At 41.7% G+C, this 7,863-nt stretch overlaps 1 gene segment (V, D, J or C); it reads left to right on the top strand.

The window, feature by feature from the left end:
• LOC122114103 overlaps positions 1–7,863 on the top strand; it is a 353,243-nt gene that overhangs the window by 204,149 nt on the left and 141,231 nt on the right.

Below are 7,863 nucleotides of genomic sequence, written 5' to 3' on the forward strand. Positions count from 1 at the left end.
CCCGTGGCGCACAGGGTTTGCAAGCAGTGAGTGCCAGGCTCTAGCCTGCCCAATCCAAGAAGAGCAGGGTCCAGAAGTGTCTACACCCACCTCCAGAAAAGCCTCCTGGCCCTGGTGCAAGCTTCTTGGCCAGACTCTAAGGCCAGCCATGTCCTGAAGAGGCAAGGTTAGTCCAAACTGTCCCCTGCTGGGAGGTTCCACATCACCACCCACCTAGCAAGCCTGTGGGCAGTGCTGGTCAGCCAGGAGCTGGAGGTGTAGGAGGAGGAAGGAGTGCTGGTAGTGTTGCTAGTGCTCGTGGGGTTGGAGGAGAGAGTGGTCTGGGAGGCAGGATGTTTCATTCACAAGCTCAGACAACAGCCTGTGCCCCTTCTGGTATCACCATGGCTGCCCCCAGGCCCACGGGCAACACCAGAAAGGCTGCTGATATAAGAACTGGTGGGCTATGGTCAAGACCATTCGTGAGGAAAACCAAGGCAATGGCAAGTTCCCCTGGTGATGAGATGGAGAAGCCTGGAATTACATGGAGATATCCAAAGGACACTGCCCACTGGTTTTCCAATGCCTCTGCCAGGGCAACAGTTTCACAATATGTCCACTCTTACCTTACCCCAGGACCCTAGCACCTCATGGCTCCTCCTCCATCCTTAACTCTTGCCCTTGAACAACTTGAAGGAAGATGCACTAAGGAACAGGTATCTCTCACATGGATTGTGTTTAGAAGATATACAAATTAATAAGTCTTAATACTCTCAAGGAGGGGCTGGGAAGGTGGCTCAGTGGTAGAGTGCTTGCCTTGCATGCTTGAGGCCCTATGTTCGATTCCTCAGCACCACATAAGCAAAAAAAGAAAAAAAACGGAAGTGGCACTGTGGCTCAAGTGAGCACTAGCCTTGAGCTGAAGAGCTGAGGGACAGTGCCCAGGCCCAGAGTTCAGGCCCCACGACTGGACCCCCCAAAAAAAATACTGTCGAGGAGGGAGGTTTTTTTTCTTCCCATTCATAGAGAACAGCTGTGTGAAGATGCACCATGTGCCCACACACATAATGCACACATTGTGCAGATTATTTGTGGATAGGGGAAATCAGTCAAGCAAGGTCAAAATCAGTGAAATAATTTTATACCAATATATGAATAAATAAGTGCAATACTGTGGTGGGATTTCAAATCACTGGGAACATCTATATAGAGCAAAAATAGACACATACATGTATACAACAAATACACACAATCAGTGTGTTTGTGTGTCTCAGGCTCAAATAAAGCACAGACTACTCAGTGGGCCTCTGGATAGGGAAAAGTAATCACATGTTTCCCAAAGGGAGGAAAAGCTGGAGGATCTCTGACTCAAGACTTCAATTCTAGGTACACAGGAGCTTGGGATCAGAATACCATGATTCCAAAAAAACCAGATAGGAAAGTACAGGAGCCTGTCATCCCCACTGAACTACTCTTCACCAAAGGCATCCCACCCTGAAAATCATTGCTGGATGTGGAGCTTTGGCTTAAGAAGTAGAGCACTTATTCTTGAGGAAGGAAACCTCAGCAAGGGCAACCAGGCCCTGAGTTCAAGCCCCAGGACCAGAGCCAAACAAATAAATAGTGACAATTAAAAATTTATGAAAAACCTTGTACATTAAAAACAGATTAAATATTTTTAAGAATATCCAGGTGAAAGATGATTCCTGGAAAAGCTGAGAGACACAGGTGGTGTCCCTCAACCTGGGCTCCAACTGGTGAGGCAGCTGGAGAGGCACAATGGAGCCAAGGGGTTCATACCCAGGCTGCCAGAGAAACCAACACTTCATGTCCTAGGAAGCATTGTGTGTGAGGTCTTGGAGGCAGAGGGAAGAGGGAGAGGAAGCAGTGGAACACCACATTTATCAGCACAGGTATGGATGGACATTACTTCCAGGTGCTTGATAAACCTGAGGCAACCACCCCTGTCCACACCACATTATATACATCAAGAGGGAAAGGCTCCAACAGCACTGGTCTTGCAAAGTCCCCCCTTTCATTTTCCCTAGAAGCCCGAGATTGGCATGTAGGATATAGAGAGGTGTTAGCTACTATTGATTATATGCCTTCATTCAGTGGGCTCTAGTGGGAATGTGATGGCTGTCAATGACATGAGTGCAAAACGAGGTCTAGGGTATTTCTTGTGAGCAATGAATTATGAAGAGGCAGTAGCCTGGCTCTCATACAGTGTCTGAACACCTGCAAGATACACAAGAGTGTAATGCATTGTCTGTAGCTAACAATGTCCTGTGCTGATCCCATGCAAAGAAACTGATGCTCTGTCACTCCCCTCATTGCAGGTAAAAAGAGCTTCCAAACTGCTTTCTGCTACAAGGGGTAGACTAGCACAGCTGGGTTTAGGAACATGTTGCATGCTGTGACATGATAACCAAAGATCCATCAGGGTTTTCCCAACATGGAGCAGAGGCAGTAGAAATCCATATTCATCAGTCAGATCTGCATTAGGAATGTTCTGTGTAACCATAGGAAGGAAAGACACCTGAGCCTGTACAAGATTCTATCTTTCTCCATAATCACCAGCAGCCTTCTTGCACACCCAGTCATTAGCTAATATCCAAAAGCAGATACTGACTCTGTAATAGAGCATGTACTGGATTACCATGTGGCTCATTTCTTTTACATATTCCACCTAGAAGTTTCTACACCAAATGTAACCTTGTGTCGAATATAAATTTGTCAAATAATGGGTGAAAATAAAAACTTATTGATAATGAGTCTAAATAGAAGAATGATGTTTATTGTGACATCTTATACTCACTGGTCCTTATTCTTGTGCTTTCTTGTGATGACATGAATATACACCTTTATTTTATTCTTTAAATAGTTTGTATAGGAAGAGTACTTATTTGCTACTTCCATTACAAAAGCATTGTAATGGGGTTAAAAATCCCTTTCAATAATGGTTTAAAGTGATAGCATTTTTTAGGATCTTCATAAAAATAAAAATGTAATCAAAAATATATCAATACATTATTTTGACAATAAAACCATCCTAATTTGAAAATAAATATGACTTGTTTATTTGGTAGTAACTTATGCAAATATGTGCTTTCTATTGGTTTCTTTTAAAACAGTGCTATATGACTAGTTCTCAATAATGTTTGTTATGTCAGTTTTAAACATTTACAGGGTATAATGAAAATAAAAGAGAGTAAATTAGTTTAGAGAAATATCTCAAGATAATGGAATTTCCTATTAATTCTAATTGAGAAGAACTGGAATTTGACATTAGAGCTTCTGGATTTCAATGGTATTTACAATCATCTGGTCCTTACACCAGCAAAACACTAGGCGTCACTCAAGTCATATATGTACAGACATTTTTCTCATTACAATTTCTGGACTAAGTTTTTCAGACCATTCAAAGGATAGGAGGAGAAAAACAAAGGAGAGACTAATAATGCTCGACAAGAAATGTACTCATTACATTATTCATGTAACTATAGCTCCGTCTACACAGTATCTTTCCAATAAAATAAAAATTTATTTTATTTTATTTGTGAACATACTGTACAGAGGGGTTACAATTACATGGGCAGGATAATGCATACATTTCTTACCAAGCATTGCAGCCTCCTCCTTTGTTTACCCTTCACATCCCTTCCCAGCCTTCCCCCTCCCCCCCAATCCTTCCTCCACTCCGCGCCCCCCCCCCCCCCCGCACCTACGTTGTAAAGCTCTTCTTGACATGACAACTTGTACTTCTCATTGTTGCAACAGGTCCACCTGAATCCTTAAACGACTTGTTTTTCCCCATCTCCTACACAAGTTATACTGACATCAAATATAGTGAAAGCAGGGGTTATACTGTGGGGGAGGGACATACAAAGCAACAAAGAAATAAGGCACCAATGGCTACAACTTCTAAGTCTACCTAATTGAGGGTTGAGAATATGTGGTTTGAAGGCCATCCTGGACAAAAAGTTCACAAGACCCCTTCTAAGCTGATAGTGCTGGACACAATGCTGTGTAGCTTTTATCCTAAGCTATGGAATGGGGTGAGATTTTGAGGATTTCATTTCCAATTGTGTTGTTTTAAATTCATATTCACCTTTTGCTGCCACCTGACTGTTACTCCAAGATGTGGTCTTTAGCTGCTTCTTTCCTTGAAAGTAGAGGCAGGTCTTCAACCACTGAATAGGATGCATAGCCCTTCTTGCCTGCTATTCATGGAGTACAGAAGAGAGCTACAAAGCAAAATGCTACCTTTAAACTGTATTCAGATGCAGAGAAGAATGTTAAGAAATGTCTACTTTGGGGATAAGAGACTTCAAACTCAGAAGCTATTTAGAAAAAACAGGCAGGTTCAATTCTGTGTGCCCTGAGATTCAAGGATCTACTCCATCCACCCACAGTTTGGAGTAATGCTTTGTGCTTTGTGACTAGACATCACTTTTATATTATGCAAACACTCCCCATCTGATCAGAAAGAACATCCATTTCAGCCTTGGAAGGGAACCTGTTTCTGTGTGAATTAATCTGTCCTCAAACAGTGAGAGATGGGGCTGGGTGTGATGACAGAGTCTACAGGACAGTGTGCCGAACCTGTGGTCCAATCATGGTCCTCACCTCACCCACATCTGCCAACAGGGGATGGCAAAGAATTCCTTCAACAAGTAGTTTTCCAAGGCACAGGAGGTGCAGCAGCCAGACAGTGTCGTGGCCCCAAACAATAGCACTTGGCAACACAATAGACAGTACAAGGCAGTGAACCTGCCTCAGACTTTTTTTTTGGGGGGGGGCAGTCGTGGGGCCTGAACTCTGGGCCTGGGTGCTGTCCCTCAGCTGTTCAGCTCAAGGCTAGTGCTCTACCACTTCAGCCATAGCACCGCTTCACGCTTTGTTCTTTTTGCTTATGTGGTGCTGAGGAATTGAACCCAGGACCTAGTGCATGCAAGGCAAGTGCTCTAACACTGAGCCACCTTTCCAGCCCCTGCCTCAGTCTTTTCCTTAATGATGGCCAGATCCTAGGTACTCGGGGACACATGCTTTTGGAAATAAAAAACAGGATTATGAATTTGAAGCATGTCAGAGGCTACATTGTGAAAATGATACTTTCTATTTTTATTTTTTAATTTTATTTTATTGTAAAGATGCTGTAGAGCAGGGTTACAATTACATGATTAAATCAATGAGTACATTTCTTGTGGAGCATTGTTACCCTTTCTCTTACTGATCTCCCACTATCCCTTCCTATTTTATATTATTTATATTTTTTATCCTTATGCTTGTTCAGCTTCCTTGCTTGTCTGGTCCTCTATATGAGCCACACCTCCAGTCCACCTTCTTGAATGTTAGTTGGGATTTGATCATGATCCTTGAGATCTCCAGACTCCTGTATGGTTAGACATATTGTCATGAGAAACTGATTTCTAACAAGTGTTTTCATGATTATATTTTCATTCTATGAGCTCATCACGAATTTGTACAGCTTCTTCATTTTGCCTTAGTCCAAGTTTCCATATTGGATAATTACAGTATTAATAGTTGCAGCAACCATAACAACATTTCACAATTTTAGTGTTCAGAGTAGCAGATAGGAATTGTTTTGTCATATATTTGATTGCTGGAAGGGGAAATAATGTATCTGTGAAGCTCTGACAAAGTAGCCTGTTCTTCAGATGGTTTTAATGAAAGTCCAGTGAAATTTCAGCCATTGCATTGAGACAAATGAACAGTGATCTACTCTTGTGTTTCAATCTGGGAAATCTGCATTTCAACTATGGACTCCTTGTTGTGGGTGCTCTACATACAGCCTGGGATGAGATGAAGTAAAGTTCTCACTAAGAGCTACACACCTTGACAAGATCACATTTTGCTCTCAGAAAATTAGTCATTCTGTTCCATTGTACACAGAGAAATAGAAAGAAATATGTGATTAAGTTCCCAATTATCATGAAGAAAAAATGTAGGTTTACTAATTATATTGTAAAAATAATTCCAAGGAGTTTTATATTCACATTTTTAGGTATAAACATCTCTGCTGTTATCCAATTTATTTTTTTTAAATGTTATGAGCTCACTAACTGTAAGAAATGGGCTTTTTCCTCTGTGTCTATTTTTTCAGCCATGATCACTCTGATTAGTTTATTAGATCCAATAACAACATTTCTATTATTTTTGGTAAATTTTATTTTATTGTAAAAATGCTGTACAGAGGGCTGACATTTACATGAGGAAGGCAGCGAGTACATTTCCTGTTCAGCATTGTTACCCTTTCCCTAGTTGTTCTCCCTCTATCCCTTTCCTCCCCCACCACCCTCACCCCTTCACCCTCCCCTTCCCACCACCTTCCCTGAAGTTGTAAAGTTCATTTCCAATATACTCTCTTGTGGATATGTTGCAATGTGTCATCCTATGTCTTTGTTTCACAATTTTGTTAGTCCTCTTCCCCTCCCCAAATTAGATAGATGCAAGTATCAAAATCAGGTACAGTAACAACAAGGGATAAACCATAGTTGGAAGAACATACAAAGGAAACAAAATGATCACATAGTACATTAAAAATAACAACAATAAAGAAAGACCTCTTGTGTTCATATCTTGGGGTTCATTTCACTTAGCAACATGTTATATGGTCATATGTACATAGCTTTTGAGCTTTTTCTGCTCATCTGATAAAATTGTTCTATAAATACACTCATTGTTGTAAATGAGGGAAACTGTGGGACCTATATTTCCTTTGGTCTGGCTTACTCCACCTTAGGTCTCTGGGACTGACTGTCTTTTTTTGCCAGTCCTGTACTTGAACTCAGGGCCTGGATGCTATACCTGAGCCTCTTGTGCTCAAGCTTAGTGTTCTACTACTTGAGTCACAGCACCACTTCTGGCTTTTTCTGTGTATGTGGTACTGAGGAATTGAACCGAAGACTTCATGCATACTAGGCAAGCACTCTACCACTAAGTAACATTCCCAGCCCAGAACTGACTGTCTTATTTCACAATTAGTTGGTGAGTCTCTCTCTATCCTCATATCCACTCTTCTTCCAAATTCAACTGAGAGTTATTCCTCTAATTGTTCTTTTCTCAAACCCACGTCAGAGAATGATAATCTAGAGAACTTGTCTGCACCAGGAGTGCATGTTTACCATAAGCCAGGTCCAGCATCAAAGCTCTACTCATTATGTGGTGGGGGAGAAGAAAACATGAATTTATTTCTATACTCTGCTTTGCTCCAATAGTGTGTGAAATAGTTCAGTGAGCAGGGTTGCTATAGGAACCTGTCATGTAGGGCCTGGTACAGATGGACTCTGACTTTGTCAATGCCTGGTCTGTGAGCTACCGGCCTTTGGGGAGCAGTGTTATCTTGGTGCACCTGTAGCAACTGCTTGGACTCACAATAAGATGGTGGATTCATTGTCAAGCAAATGTCCTGTCCGTGTCTTTCCAGTTGTGACATCCAGCATTAGGGTGAACAGCTTCCTCACATGCTGGACTCCACGTGGGAGACTTCCTCATCGTACTCTGGATTCATCACCTGTGGCATTTTCCCTTGTCTTCTCTGGGCTTTGCAGCTCCAGTGTCCCACTTCACACTTCATTATGCTACATGTCATCCTTTCAGAGCTTGCTTATATCATTAACTATGAGTTCAATCACTGAAAACTTATTTAATTACAAATTCCATTAAATGGGAGGTGCTGTAGGAATTTACAGTTTTAAGAGGCAGAGTAAATTGAAGCTTAGTTCAGCCTTGGTTTAGGGAATAGCTCAGGTTCTGAGGAGGAATAACTTGGATTAAGAACAATAAGGCATGAATGTCATCAAGATTTTAGGAGACTTGCAGCTCAGAAATGTACAATGATAATAAGGTTATGCCTGTAGC

Source organism: Dipodomys spectabilis, unplaced genomic scaffold, assembly GCF_019054845.1.
Source record: "Dipodomys spectabilis isolate Male_0828 unplaced genomic scaffold, ASM1905484v1 ptg000106l, whole genome shotgun sequence".
Lineage (NCBI taxonomy): Eukaryota > Metazoa > Chordata > Mammalia > Rodentia > Heteromyidae > Dipodomys > Dipodomys spectabilis.